The 6525-nt window shown below is 47.0% G+C and overlaps 1 protein-coding gene across 1 annotated transcript in view; it reads left to right on the top strand.

Moving 5' to 3' along the window:
- The first annotated feature begins 546 nt into the window (after positions 1-546).
- Positions 547-6525, top strand: part of CHRM3 (cholinergic receptor, muscarinic 3) — a 559390-nt gene continuing 553411 nt past the window's right edge. The window contains exon 1 of the transcript XR_001007655.1: positions 547-1208. The gene's annotated coding sequence lies outside the window, so the exon portion shown is untranslated. The remainder of the gene's footprint in view (positions 1209-6525) is intronic.

Here is a 6525-nt window from a genome sequence, read left to right as displayed (position 1 = left end):
CATGGATGCTTGTCTCATTTTCTCCCAAGATGTAACTGTCCAGGGAGGGAAAAGTCAAGTCGTCCTCTACTACACTGCTCTGCAGAAAGAGACTCACTAAATGTCAAAAAGTAGATTCATCAGACCGTTCCCTAGAGAAAGGCTTGCCACGGACTCGTATATTGTAACTGAGCTGAAGTTCATTCATCGATAAGTTGTGCCCAAGGAATCGAATTCCTTCCAGTCCTTCTAAGCAGTCCAGGGAAACCAATTTAAAAGCGAACACACCACCACTAACTGACCGGCAAAATCTATCCTTGAAGCGCCGCGGGAGGCACAATTTGGGAACAGGTGAGGCCATGCTGGGTGGGTGAGGCCCTCCTCTCTCCTGCTTGGTGTCCCGCTTTCAGTCCACCCACCCCAGGAGTACCCTGGGATCTCCTCGCCCCCTGCCAGGCGGAGAACGCGGAGCCCAGCGGGCACGCGGCAGTGGAACTAGGCGCCAGCAGGGCGACTGAGCATGCTCAGAAGCCGGGCAGGTTTGGGTCTCAAGCAGGCAGCCTGTGCATTACACCAGCTCTCGCAGTCCGGGGAGGAGGAGGAGCAGGAGGAACGCGAGGAGGAAGGAGAGGAGGAGCGGCCAGCAGTAGCCACGACCGCCACCACCAGGCAGAGGAAGAGTTCGTGGGAAGGAAAAGACCCTCCTCCCCCTGGGAGCCCCTTCTATCTGCTTTTGGAGAAAGGGAACACACGATAAAGAGGGAGACGGAGAAAAGAGAAAAAGTGAGGCGGGAGACAGAGGGAAAAGGGCGTGAACAGAAAGGGCCGGAGCGTGCAGGGGAGCCCAGGGCGCGGGGGCGGCACTGCCGAGCCGGGAGCGCTGCCGCTTGGGCAGGTGCCGCGGCCGCTGCCCGGAGGCGGCATGTGACGCGCGGCCACAGCTGCCCGCGGGCGGAGCGCTCTCAGACCCCGGAGCGCACACCGCGGAGCCATCGGTGCCATCGCGGATCCCCAGGCTCCTCGTCAGTCCGCCGGGGCGGCCGCAGCGCTTCTGGGAAGACCGGCAATGAACCGAAGGGCAGCTCCTGGCAGGGGCGCGCGATCCTGAGGACAGTCGACACCTGAACGCTGAGCCGGAGGAGACGAAGGGACGGTGGAGCGGACGCCACCCGCGCACCGGGCAGGCGCGGAGACCGGCGTGGGACAGCCACCTGGAGCGCAGCTGCCAGGTAGGGACGGCGCCCGCCACCCAGGCGCGGGGCAGAGCGGGTGGCGGTAGCGGCTGACCTGGTTTCTTGCCTTATCTCGTTGTGAAAAGAGGAAAAAGTTTTCGGCGCGGGTAGGAGAGGTCTTGTGTTTGGAGTTCAAAGATGGAACTGGGGAGGGACGAGAGAGGCTGTTGATTTGGGGAAGACGGGGGCACTTGAATTCTGACAGCGCGATCTGGTGCGGAGTTGGAGTTCTGGGACTGAGGGTGGGGAATGCCCGGTGGCACCCAAGTGCCCCGAAAGGGACGGGAATCATGCGAGAGGTGGCCCGGAGAGAGCCGGGGACGCCCCACCCCGCTCTCCCTCGCTTCGGTTCTCTCTTCCCCAGGGCCGGATCTGAGGTTCCAAAGTGCCCGAGCGTGAGGAGCTACGGGGCTCGGGGTGTTTGTGAGCACACTCGTGTGTTGAGCGTTTGTCTCCCATCTCCCCATTTGGTTTCCTGTCATTTCTTTCTAAGAAGGCTAAAGCCGGCACTCGCCAGCCTCGCAGCGGGGCCGCAAGTTCGGATTGCGTTTCAGGGGGCGAAAAGCAGATTTGGCACTTCGAGTAACACTTGGGCGAAGGCGCCTAGCCTAGTGCGCATCTTGACTGACCCAGGGAGAGTCCACACTGGCAAGGCAGCGGCCGCTGGGCTGCACCGTTTCTCCTCTTTGGAACACTTTCTCAGCATTGCCTCCTAATAGCGAGGTTAATTTCTGCGTGTTTTTAAACGGCGGGGGCGGGCGGACAGTTGACTCCAGCAGCAGAATTCACTTGTCTACTTCGCGGTGTGCGTGTTGGAATGGAGATCCTGTTCTGCATGCTTGTGCGTGTGTCCGACTCTCCTTGCACGCATTTGGAAGTGGTAGAGGCAGCAGAGATTCGGGAACTGTATCCATATGGACAGATTTCAAGAATGCAAACCTTCATTTGTCTGCAAGTGTTGCTGGAACCTGTCCAAAGGCTGCAAGGATATGTCCCCTCGATCCCTGCCCGTGTCCGTGTTTGCAATGTGAAAGGACGGCCCTCTTTAGGACAGAAATGTATTTATCAAAGCGATGTGTGGTTAAGAACACTGGTTATTTCACAATATGCTTTGCATAGACTTTTCCTTTCTCCCTTGCTCTCTGAGTTCCAAGACAGATAACCTGTCCCCTCCTCCCACTTTGACCTTTGTAGGTTACTATTTGAAAAATAATTTTTAACTGGGTGCAGTGATTATATAGTCCAGATAATTTCATATTGTGAGATCGTTATATTGCATGAACCATTCATCATTATTTCCTGTGTTTAAAACAATGCCCGTATATTTACTTAAGAGGGACTATGTATAAGAACCTGTAGTTCAGAAAGGGGAAAGCTAGGCCTAGAGCAGATACCTGCATGCAGGCAGTATTGTAGTGGTACCACGTTAATAAAAGACTAAGGTATTTCTGTTCCAAATACTGTGGGATAAATGAGGTGTTGGGTGCACCCTCTTGTTATAAGAGCTGATATTCCGAAGTTTACATGTGCAAGGAACATGCCTGTTTCTTCAGTGTGCATTCCAACATGCCACAGAAATGTGGTTTACATCATAGCTTCGACTGCCGAATAGCCTATTTTTAGATTTTGTTTACATGGTTTGTCTCAATTAGCTTAATACATAATTAGCTATTGTTGGGCTAGAAAGCACATTGTTTTTGTAGTGGTTTCCATATGGAAATATAATGTTCGCTTTAATACTAATTTAAAAATAATGACATTGCCGGTCTGATTTACAATGTTTCTCTAGGTTGGGGGGTATTATGAGATTGAATGTAGCATGAAAATAGCAGTGTCGAAATATTGTTTTTTAAATAGTGTTGGGTCATTATTCAAATGAACTCAATAGTTGAAAAAGAAAATGAGATAAAAAGTAGACTTTGAAAAATCTTTGTAAATGTTCTGTGTGGAAAATTATTGTAAGAGAAAAGTGTAATTTGGGAAAAGGAGCAAGTGTGGAATTGGTCAAGTTTTAAAGAAAGAACAAGTGTTATAATGAGTAGTTCTGTATTAAACCTACATTTAAGCTTATTTAGGAAACTTTGCTTTAAAATTTAGAGAAATCTATGATGAATATTCAGTGCCCTATTTTTATTCTGGGGTAGGGGGAAGTAAAATGTCACTTCAAAGTATTATTTACTTTTGAAGATTACTTAGGAATGTGTAAAAGTTCTTTAGAGTGTACCTTCTCATTTTTTCCTTATAAAGACAAACGATTTATTTTCTTAACAAAGAAAATGTGTTATTTTAAATTAGAGTATTTAAAATATGAAGTTCTTTTAATGATATTTTAGCCTATAATTGCAGGCAACCTGTTGAAAGTGAGCATAGAAAAAATGTGAAATTGGCAGAAATAGCATTTCTTAGATTCACACTTGTAAATTGAATAGCAGAAAGTTAAATGATATGGTTAGAAGCACAGTTGCCTCATGTATTTGTAAATTATAAAATAATATTTTTTTCAGATTTTTAGTTAAAATCTCTGTCATTTTCCCAGCCAACATATTGTTCTTGCCTAATAACTTTGTTAACATTGGCAGGCTCAGTTGCTTACTGCTAAATGGCCTGGACGATTCCAGTGTGACTATTAAGAAATTGGGTCTTGTTTGCAGTGCCGGGAAGTTTATACTGGGAACAGCTGTGGTGTAGTGGCACTTTAGATAAGAGATGAATGAACCGTGAATCATATGAAGATGGAGACCCTGATCAGTATGCAGAGACATGTGTCTGTCCTTCACTTATGGAACCTGATTTTATATCATATGATGACTAATAGCATTATTCTCACTGTGATCTCGGAGGATCAGTGAGTAACTAGAGATGTCGTCTTTTATGTTTGTGAATTTAAAATGTATCCTCCTTACATAAGACTGTTGTTAAAGGTATCTATGAGCCTAATAAAATTTTAATCAAATCCCTCTACCATGTTTACTTTTGAAAGTTAATCGGCGTAATAAAATGTGCCTTGATGCTTAATTGTTGAATAAAGTGTTTTCCTAGATGCAATGTATTTTCATCTATAAAGTTCAGCAAGTCCAGCAGAAGCCCTGTTCTGAAAAATTACTAGCCTTTCAGAACTTTGGAATAAAATTTCAACATCAATGGAAAGTTTTGATTTTATGAAGAGATAATCTGATGTATATGACGGGAGGCAAAATCAGTCAAATTGGAAGTTAGTTTCTGGGATCTGAAAGGCCCTATCTTCTCCATTAGGGAAGATACCTTTGTTCAGATCAAATACTAAGCAGACTCTTTCTTCAGATCACTCATCACTACATTGCTGCCTCTGCCCGCCCTCCACGGAGAGGATGTGCAGATATGAAAGACCTCCCCCACTTCTTTTTCTCCTTTTTTTTTTTTGAGATGGAGTCTCACTCTGTTGCCCAGGCTGGAGTGCAGTGGCGTGATCTTGGCTCACTGCAACCTCCGCCTCCCGGGTTCAAGCAATTCTCTGCCTCATGAAAGGCTTCCCTTTTCATTAGTGAACCTAGCACCTGGAGAGCTCTGTTAGCCTGCTGCCTTCCCTTAGCAGTTGCATGCCCCAGAGAGTATAGATCTCCATTAGTGTTGTCTTCAACTCAAGAAATAAAAATAATTTTGGTCTGGGCACAGTGGCTGGTGCCAGTAATGGCAGTACTTTGGGAGGCCAAGGCAGGAGGATTACATGAGGCAAGGAATTCAAGATCAGCTTGGGCAACATAGCCAGACCCTATCTCTACAAAAAAAGTAAAAACTTAGCCAGGCGTGGTGGTGTGCACCTGTATTCCTAGCTACTAAGGAGGATGCAGTGGGAAGATAGCTTGAATGCAGAAGTTCGAGGATACAGTGAGTTAGGATCATGCCCCTGCTCTCCAGCCTGTATGACAGACTGAGGCTCTGTCTCTAAATAATCATCATCATAATGGTAATTTTGGTTTGGTGAAGCAATTGAAAACATTAAGCCATAGCGTGGCTTATATGATAACTGTGTGGCCTCAAGCATTTCATTCCCCACTGTACACTTGGAGACCATAGTAGTTGCCCTGTCTATACCATGGATTGGTTTTGAGGATCCAATGCGTGTGGATGTGCTTTCTGAACAAACTCTGAAATGCAGTGCTTGACTGGAACCCAGAGTCCCCTCAGTACCCCATGATGAACAGCACTGAGTGCCAGTATGTAGTGGCCCTCTGGCTCAGTTTTTAGCTTATGTGTTGTTTTCTTCTATCCAGAAGTTTTGGCAGCTTGCAGATTCTCCTAGCCTCTGGCAGGCTCTCTGCTTTAGGCTGGCGATCTGCATTCTCCCACCTGTTGGAACTTCCCGCTCATCCCCTCCTGAAGGCCAAGGACTCTGGCCGACATGTACCTTCTTAGCTTCCTCTGCTGAGGCTGCAGCTGCTGCTTGTCACATTGACACAGACCCAGGGTTCAGTAGTGATGACAGGAAGTCAACGGAAGGAATATTCTGAGCCCCTGCCAGCTTCTCACCAATTGTGCCAGTTCATCCTGAAACCAACCGGAATATGAACGCTTTGAGAAAAACGATGGTGGCCAACAATTAAAAACAAAAAACAAAAAACAATTTGACAAGCAGTAGCTGGCAGATGCATTGTGGGCTTTGAGACCTTCCCTTTCCAAGCCTGCTCTGCATGGGACTCGGGAGCCTCGCCCTTCGGATTCTACAACCAATGCAGAGTCTGTCCTAACCCTAGTGAGCTCTAGCAATTCCCATGCCCCCTCACCTCAGTCTCTCTAACTCCTGTCATTTTTACCGTTTCATAGGACTAGGATTTTATGGAGTTTTCAATTTTCACTTTCAGTACTGGATTTAATGTCTGACCTGGGAAAATTTTAACTATGACCTTGACAGTCAGCCTCGCCTTGCCAAGAACTTCTCTCCAGGAGCAAGACCCCTTTCTTTCTGTTCTGTCTCTGATTCAATCTCAATGTGACAAACCCTTGGACCTAAGGCACAGCTCCTCTCCGATAGCACATCATTTCCGTCTGAGACTTGTACTGCCCGGTTCCACTTGACAAATAAATTCTCCTTGTCTGTCATTGTTGGCAAGATCAAATCTCAGTTCTCCACACCTCTCCCAAGCAATGTAATTTGAGTGGCTGACTATCCACTGCAGAATTAATCCTTCATTAGGTCATTTGTTCTAGCCCAGCCCTAGCCTGCTTCCTGTCCCCACTGTTCCCTTGAAATTTGGCATGTCAGCTGAGCCAAGACATCGTCTACCTTCTGTCACCTCTAGCACAGGAAGTGGTACTAATATAGACATCCTGGTTCAGG

This window comes from Mandrillus leucophaeus, unplaced genomic scaffold (genome assembly GCF_000951045.1).
Source record: "Mandrillus leucophaeus isolate KB7577 unplaced genomic scaffold, Mleu.le_1.0 Scaffold466, whole genome shotgun sequence".
Taxonomy (NCBI): domain Eukaryota; kingdom Metazoa; phylum Chordata; class Mammalia; order Primates; family Cercopithecidae; genus Mandrillus; species Mandrillus leucophaeus.
This window is presented reverse-complemented; position numbering and strand designations above follow the sequence as displayed.